The 6,318-nt window shown below is 42.4% G+C and overlaps 1 pseudogene; it reads right to left on the reverse strand.

Annotated features, from left to right (window-relative positions):
* Positions 1-3,694: 3,694 nt before the first annotated feature.
* On the reverse strand, positions 3,695-5,777 carry LOC144828244 (cyclin-D-binding Myb-like transcription factor 1 pseudogene; annotated as a pseudogene).
* Positions 5,778-6,318: the final 541 nt, after the last annotated feature.

Here is a 6,318-nt window from a genome sequence, read left to right on the forward strand (position 1 = left end):
CGTTCCAGGGCTCTTATTTACATTTGTGACTAGGCTCCAACAGTGAGACTTGGAGATCCAATGGCATCTAACAATTATTTTGTCAATGACGCAGTAGACCAGTGGTCCGTCTGTAACAGAAGAGCCCTGCAGCACACGCCTAAGAAGGTGGAACAACCCTTACATTATGACCTGAGACTGCTGTCTTCCATGCATTTACATGTTCCAGGTCAGGATGAGGCATGTCAATGCCATCTTAAGTATACAGGCCTTAGGACGGGCCTGGAATTAGCATTTTGTTTTAGGATTTTCAGGCAGTAGGGGTAATAAAGAGTGTTTTCAAACTGAGAAATAGGGGAATCATGCATCACACCCACAATCACCTCCTACCCCTTCCCTTCACTCCTACCCACACTTGCCAATCCACAGTGCTTAGTATGCAAAAAAATAAGTGCCAGGTCTCTAGTCAGGAGGTCTTTAGAGTTTGCATCACTAATTGCGACTGCCAGCGTTGCCAATGACATTACCTACACAACTAATAACCAGCACACTGTTACCAGTCTCACAATTCAGACTATTACAAGACCCCAAAGCTATAAAATGGCTTGGGCAGCAGGTATTCGTTGTTTTTAATGTATACTAAATTAATAAACAATTGATGTTCTGCTCATCTCTAAATTATGCAAACAGCACCACCATCTGGCAGCTGTCATAAGTGCGGGTGTTAGCAATTAAGTGCCAGTGATGAGCACCGTAAACCACCGGCTCAAATTAAGCACTACCCATCCCCTCTTTACCCACTCATTTATATGGTATTACACCTCCCTTTCACACATGGAGACTCTTTCAGTGTCACTAGCACTGTTGTATAATGGAGTTGGATGATGCAGTTGTTCACATGAACTTTTGCATTCAGCATGTGCTTGCAATCCCAAATATACCCAATAAAGAATTGAAATAAAAATATATACCCTGATTCTCTGAAGGTAAAAGGTTTTGCTGACGCTTTTTACATAAATTATTCAACCCCCTTTGTCGCTGTGACGCTCTGTTTATGACTATAGGCCCAGGCCATAATGGTAAAGATCTGAGTCATTTGTTCAAGTCTCCTGTCTCCTTCAAATTGTATATATTTGGAAGAGATCTGCCTGCTCTACCAATGATATAAAATTAGAGGCATGACGGCTTTCTTGGGAGAGGCACTGGGGGCAAATTTATTAAGGTTTTGTGTCACCCTTGTGCCCCTAATTATAAGAAACCATGTGTAGCCCTGCATGATTTCAGAAATCTAGAGTAATGCAAGGAAGTGCAAATCATTCCCTTGCATGACTCTGTGGCAGGGAGTCATTACATGGGTAGAGCATGGGTGTTACCACGCATCTACCCATGGATTATTATGACAAATTCACGGATTTACTAACACTGGTAGACCTGGAAATGCATCAGAATTGTACCAGGGGCGTAACACAGGACCTTGCAGCCCCCGCGGTGTAGGGGGGCCCAGCGCTCCAGGGGGCCCCGTCCACGGCCGCGCATTAAAACATGTTGGGGGCCTTAATTTCATTAATGACAATCATGCTAACTAACCTTTCAGCAAAGCACAGACGCGCTTCTCCGGCAGCTGCAGAGTGTATCACAGACTGCTCTACTTTGTGCAGTGCACTGCTCTGCCCTGGTACTTTAATAATTAGAGTCATGACGTCACGTGACTGTCGCTGCAGCGCAAAAGCAAAAGTGATAGCCACGGACCCCAGATGACTTTTCATGCAAACTTTAAGAAATTAAACACATTTCATGCAAACTTTAAGAAATTAAAGTTTAATTTCTTAAAGTTTGCATGAAATGTCATCGACCAGGCTGGGCTCCGTAGCTATCACTGGCTTTTTCGCTGCAGAGGTAGTCACATGACGTCATGATGTCAGAGTGGTAGGTGATAATGGGGTAAACCCTTAGTACACCGACCTGGGTCAGCATGTAGTTGCAAAAAGTGGTCGGTTACAAAGCAGTGTTCATTACATTTGTTTCCTCAGTGAGTAGTTAGAAAGGTACACATCAGTCATATCAGATTAAGACTGAATTTAATTCAGCTATAAGCAGTGGTATACAAACACAGTTATTTAGTATTTAATTCATACATTGCATAACGGTGAGTTTACTCATTGTTCAAAATAGTGCTCAGTGGGTGAAAAAAGGAGGGATTCCAGATTCAGTAGGGTAGGGGGTGGTTGGAATAGATGGAGGGACAAAGAAAAGGAATTGTGTCCTGTAGACAATTCAAATTTAATAACGAAGCATTTCCTTTCTGTGAATAGATCACATAGTTCCCTGTACAATCAATACACGAAAACCATTTATGGCAGATTCTAGCGTAACGTGTATGTTGGAGAAAAAATGTCGACGTTTCGACCCCGATATGTAAGGGCGGGTGGTTCCTCAGTTTAGGGTCTTCATCAGGACAGTGAAGATAGTATTAGAGAGCACATAGATTCCGGCGTATCGGATAGTCCCACCTCGGTTGAAGACTCGCGCCGTGGTGGATGTTTAAGTTCTTTGGGATTGTCAGCCTTGGATAGATGTGTGAGGTCCCAGGTCGAATGGGAACTGACGTAGCATTTAAAAATGTCTTGATTCTGTATAAGTTGGTGAGGATTCAGTCAAACACCAACTCAACGGATTATTCTTCCACAAATTATTCTTACATCATCTATGCTGAACTGCGAAAGCTCCAAAGCCGGTCCAGTCGGCGCCCGCACAGGATCCTCGACGCGGGCTCACTTACTATCAGGTCTGTAATATCCGACCTGCTTTGTGGATGGTTTGCTAATACTTTTAATTTTACAGACTCAACCTTAACCTGTTATCGAATTCAGCAATTTTTAGAAGCAATTTTTTCCCCTTTGCTTGAGCTCACATGTCTAATCGTGTAGGTTACATATTTGTTTAATGCGTTTTTATTTACAATTATGTCCCACTCTTGTAAGCCAGGCTGCAGTCTTTGTGGAACGTCTAACTTCTGGGTTATCTTTATTCTTGAAATAAACTACAAAGCGTACTGTTCTTAATTTCCCATAGAACTGCGGTCAAAAAGCAGGATGTTTATATTATTTGCTTGTCTAGGAATCAAAATATTTTAAACTGTTTTGCTGATTACTTTTTGCCTTCCAGGTACCCCACAGTAAAAACATGAAAGCACAAAATGGCTCTTCTGTACACATTTACCAAAATGCATTTAGTGCAAGTACGTTTGTTACCAGACAGGCATTCTTCTTGTCCGTTCTTTTTAACACTGATGACTGTAATGAGTGAAAACTAGCATATATTTGTTTATTGCTGCAAGCGCCTCATATATTACTGTCCATTCTCACGATGTATAATTTAGAACAGAAAGCGGCATGGAAAATAGTACCGTTTGGAGAAAAAGTTGACCACCTTCATAGAAATAGTGTCAAATTTTTAAGAGGTTACAACCTTCAATATAACAGATTTTTACAAACTTGGGTGTGGAGCCCTGAGTTACTTTACAAGGCTTATGTTGAGGTATATAGATTCAAGTGAGTATAGCCAGTGGAAATACCCAGCGATGAGAAGAAAGAAATCACTCCAATGAAAGTTACTTCATAAGAAGAAACTCTTTTGGCTCCAACTACAACTTCAGGCAGTGAAGTGCTACTGATACAGATGCTAGACTGTTACTTTAGTCACAAGTTAAAAATCTTCAGAATCTTTTTAGTGATCCTGAGCTGCCAGACTATCCAACAATGTGGGCTCTCTCTTCACTGTACTCCAATATTGGATCTGTCGAGGATGTCAATGGTAAGACCGATTCACCATCTAAGCTGTTTGCTGTCTGGAGAAATCCATGTGGAGAAGGAACAAGTATAGTAACACAATTAGTTACAGATAGTCTTTCTTTTTCTTCCATGCTGGGAGATGCAGGAAATTTGTTACAAAACTTTGATGCAAGGCTTCCTCCGTTTTGGGAACAGGATCAACAATCTCTTCACCAGTCCTTGCTGAATGCTCCAGTAAATCCACATAGCCACTGCCATTAAAATCTGCTGGCTGGTCCATGCCATAAGAAGAATGTTCATCTGTGGTATGTTTGGACTGCTGGATTTCCTCTGTAAACGAATCTGCTGCCAGGGTTTTTCATTGCTCCTTGAATTCTTCTTTTGAGCTAAACCAATGGTAAGTCCTTCTTGGGCAATGGACGAGGTGATATCTTCAGAAGACAAAGTGTGCATGCTGGCATTCGAAGTTCAACATTGCACTGTCACACTGTCACTTGTATTCAGCAAATGTTCTGTAGATAAGGAATGCACTGAGACCTGATCCGAGGAGGCTGGAGAAGCAGTGGACGTTAAACTCATTGTAGGACTGGTGGTTAAAGTTAAAGGAATGCCTTGGCTTGAGTTTGTCTGAAGTAAAAAAGTGCAGTAGGCTGCAGATGTATAGGTGGAACAATATCAATGGTCTGTAGTGTACCACTTTTTAATGTAATGGAGTGAGGTGAATCTGTACATACTGGACCCCTGTATTCGAACTAGGGTGGGTTGCAGAATCCGGTTCCATATTTTTTATCTATCGTCAAGTTGTGATGATTTGGGGTTTCGTGCAGGTGTCAAAGTTCTTTGATTCGCACAGGAAATGAAACATCCTTGTGATTTGCAATTTGCCTCTTAACGGTCTACCCTTTACTTCGAAGCCACTGAGGTGAACGGGCACTGCTCCAACCTTCAGCTAGAATGTCCAAGTTTATATTATTTTCATCTAGCACGGTAAGCTTGGTTATTCTCAGAATGAGAGTCATTTCATCTTCTTTTGTCCACTCGGTCCCCCCACTCTGCTTCCAATATGGATAATTTAACCACTTGGAACGGCACTGCTTTTCTGATCGCGAACCAACTCTTTCTGCCACAGCGACCCAGGGTACACTCTGGATGACAGCATTGCCTGCATCTGTGCCTGTCAACTCGTGGACCACTTCTGCGAGTCGCCTTTTTTCTTCTTCTGTCCATTTCCCTCTATTGCAGGTTTCTTTCATCAGCCTTCACTGATCCTTTACAGAACATGCACTTATGTCCAAAGCATATCCTATCGTGGCCCAGTCATTTCCGTGCTTAATGCGAAGCTCTCTGAGCCTTAGAATTTCTTCAGGCGTGTATTTTCCAACATGATTCGTGTCATCATACATGCGAAGAACTCTTCTGTACACTGCAAAAAGGGGACGATTCAGATCTCAGGCGATGGTCCTGTAGAAATCCTTTCTGTCATCCTTTGACATTTCAAAGATTATTTCTGAGGCATCTGTCATGCCACGTACCTTTAAATACTTCCTTCGACCACATTCCTTTCTTCCACTTGTGGCCTTTATAATTAAGGGAATCCTTATCTACTCTTGTTGTAAACCAGGCCTGGCTGACAGGGGTCACGTCTTCATTTGCTGTAGGAGAAAGTCTGTCCAGTTGTTCATTCTGAAGATACTCAACTTGAGTAATACTTTCTTCACGGATGTCATTGTTTGGTAACTCAGTAGTAGCCGTCATAGTCATCTGAAAGCTCTGGGCATTCTCTGAATTAGCAAGGATTGAAATACATGGAGTGGAATCATCTGCACTTTGACTATCCTCAGAAAAACAAAATTGTTTTTGAGATGGTTCAAAGTTCTCTTCGGAGTTCACTTCATGATCATTTTGAGGACAACGAAAAATAAGGTTTCCTTCAGTATCTCGAGTTAGGGTCACAGAGTTTGCGGTTTCTACTGTAACTGTTTCAGATTCTGCTGCAACTGTGCTCATACTGTTATTAATAGTAAGGGACATTCGGGGCAGAAGCAACTGAACACCTTTGTCGGTAAGCACACTTGCGCTGACGACAGCCCCTCGGTCTGTACACGGGGTCAAGACCGCGTTACTGCTTGCGGACAGCAGTACTTCCTATGCACAGCGATTCTGATGAGTAGCGTCCTTCCACAAGAGCCACTCGGGCGGTACGATACATCACTTGCTGCCTGGAGCACTCTTTCTCGGCACTAGAACCCTTCCATTCCTGGTGTTTTCCACTAGTTTTCAGATCTTCTTTCAGTTTCTCGTTGCTAAAATTAGTGTGATTTCTGATATTTATGTGTATGTTTCCTTCGTCTTTGCTTGATTTTGCCCACTAGAAAGTGTCACTCATACTTGTTGAAAGTCACTCATAATTTCACAGAAATTATGAAATTGTCATACATAGCAATATGAAACCTTGGCAGCTATACCTAGTCTGGTGTTTTGCAGCCCACTTGCACCTGTCACTGAAGCTGCAGGCCAGGCCTCAGGTGAGTCAGTCTGTCGCCTACAC

This window comes from Lissotriton helveticus, chromosome 4_1 (genome assembly GCF_964261635.1).
Source record: "Lissotriton helveticus chromosome 4_1, aLisHel1.1, whole genome shotgun sequence".
Classification (NCBI taxonomy): domain Eukaryota; kingdom Metazoa; phylum Chordata; class Amphibia; order Caudata; family Salamandridae; genus Lissotriton; species Lissotriton helveticus.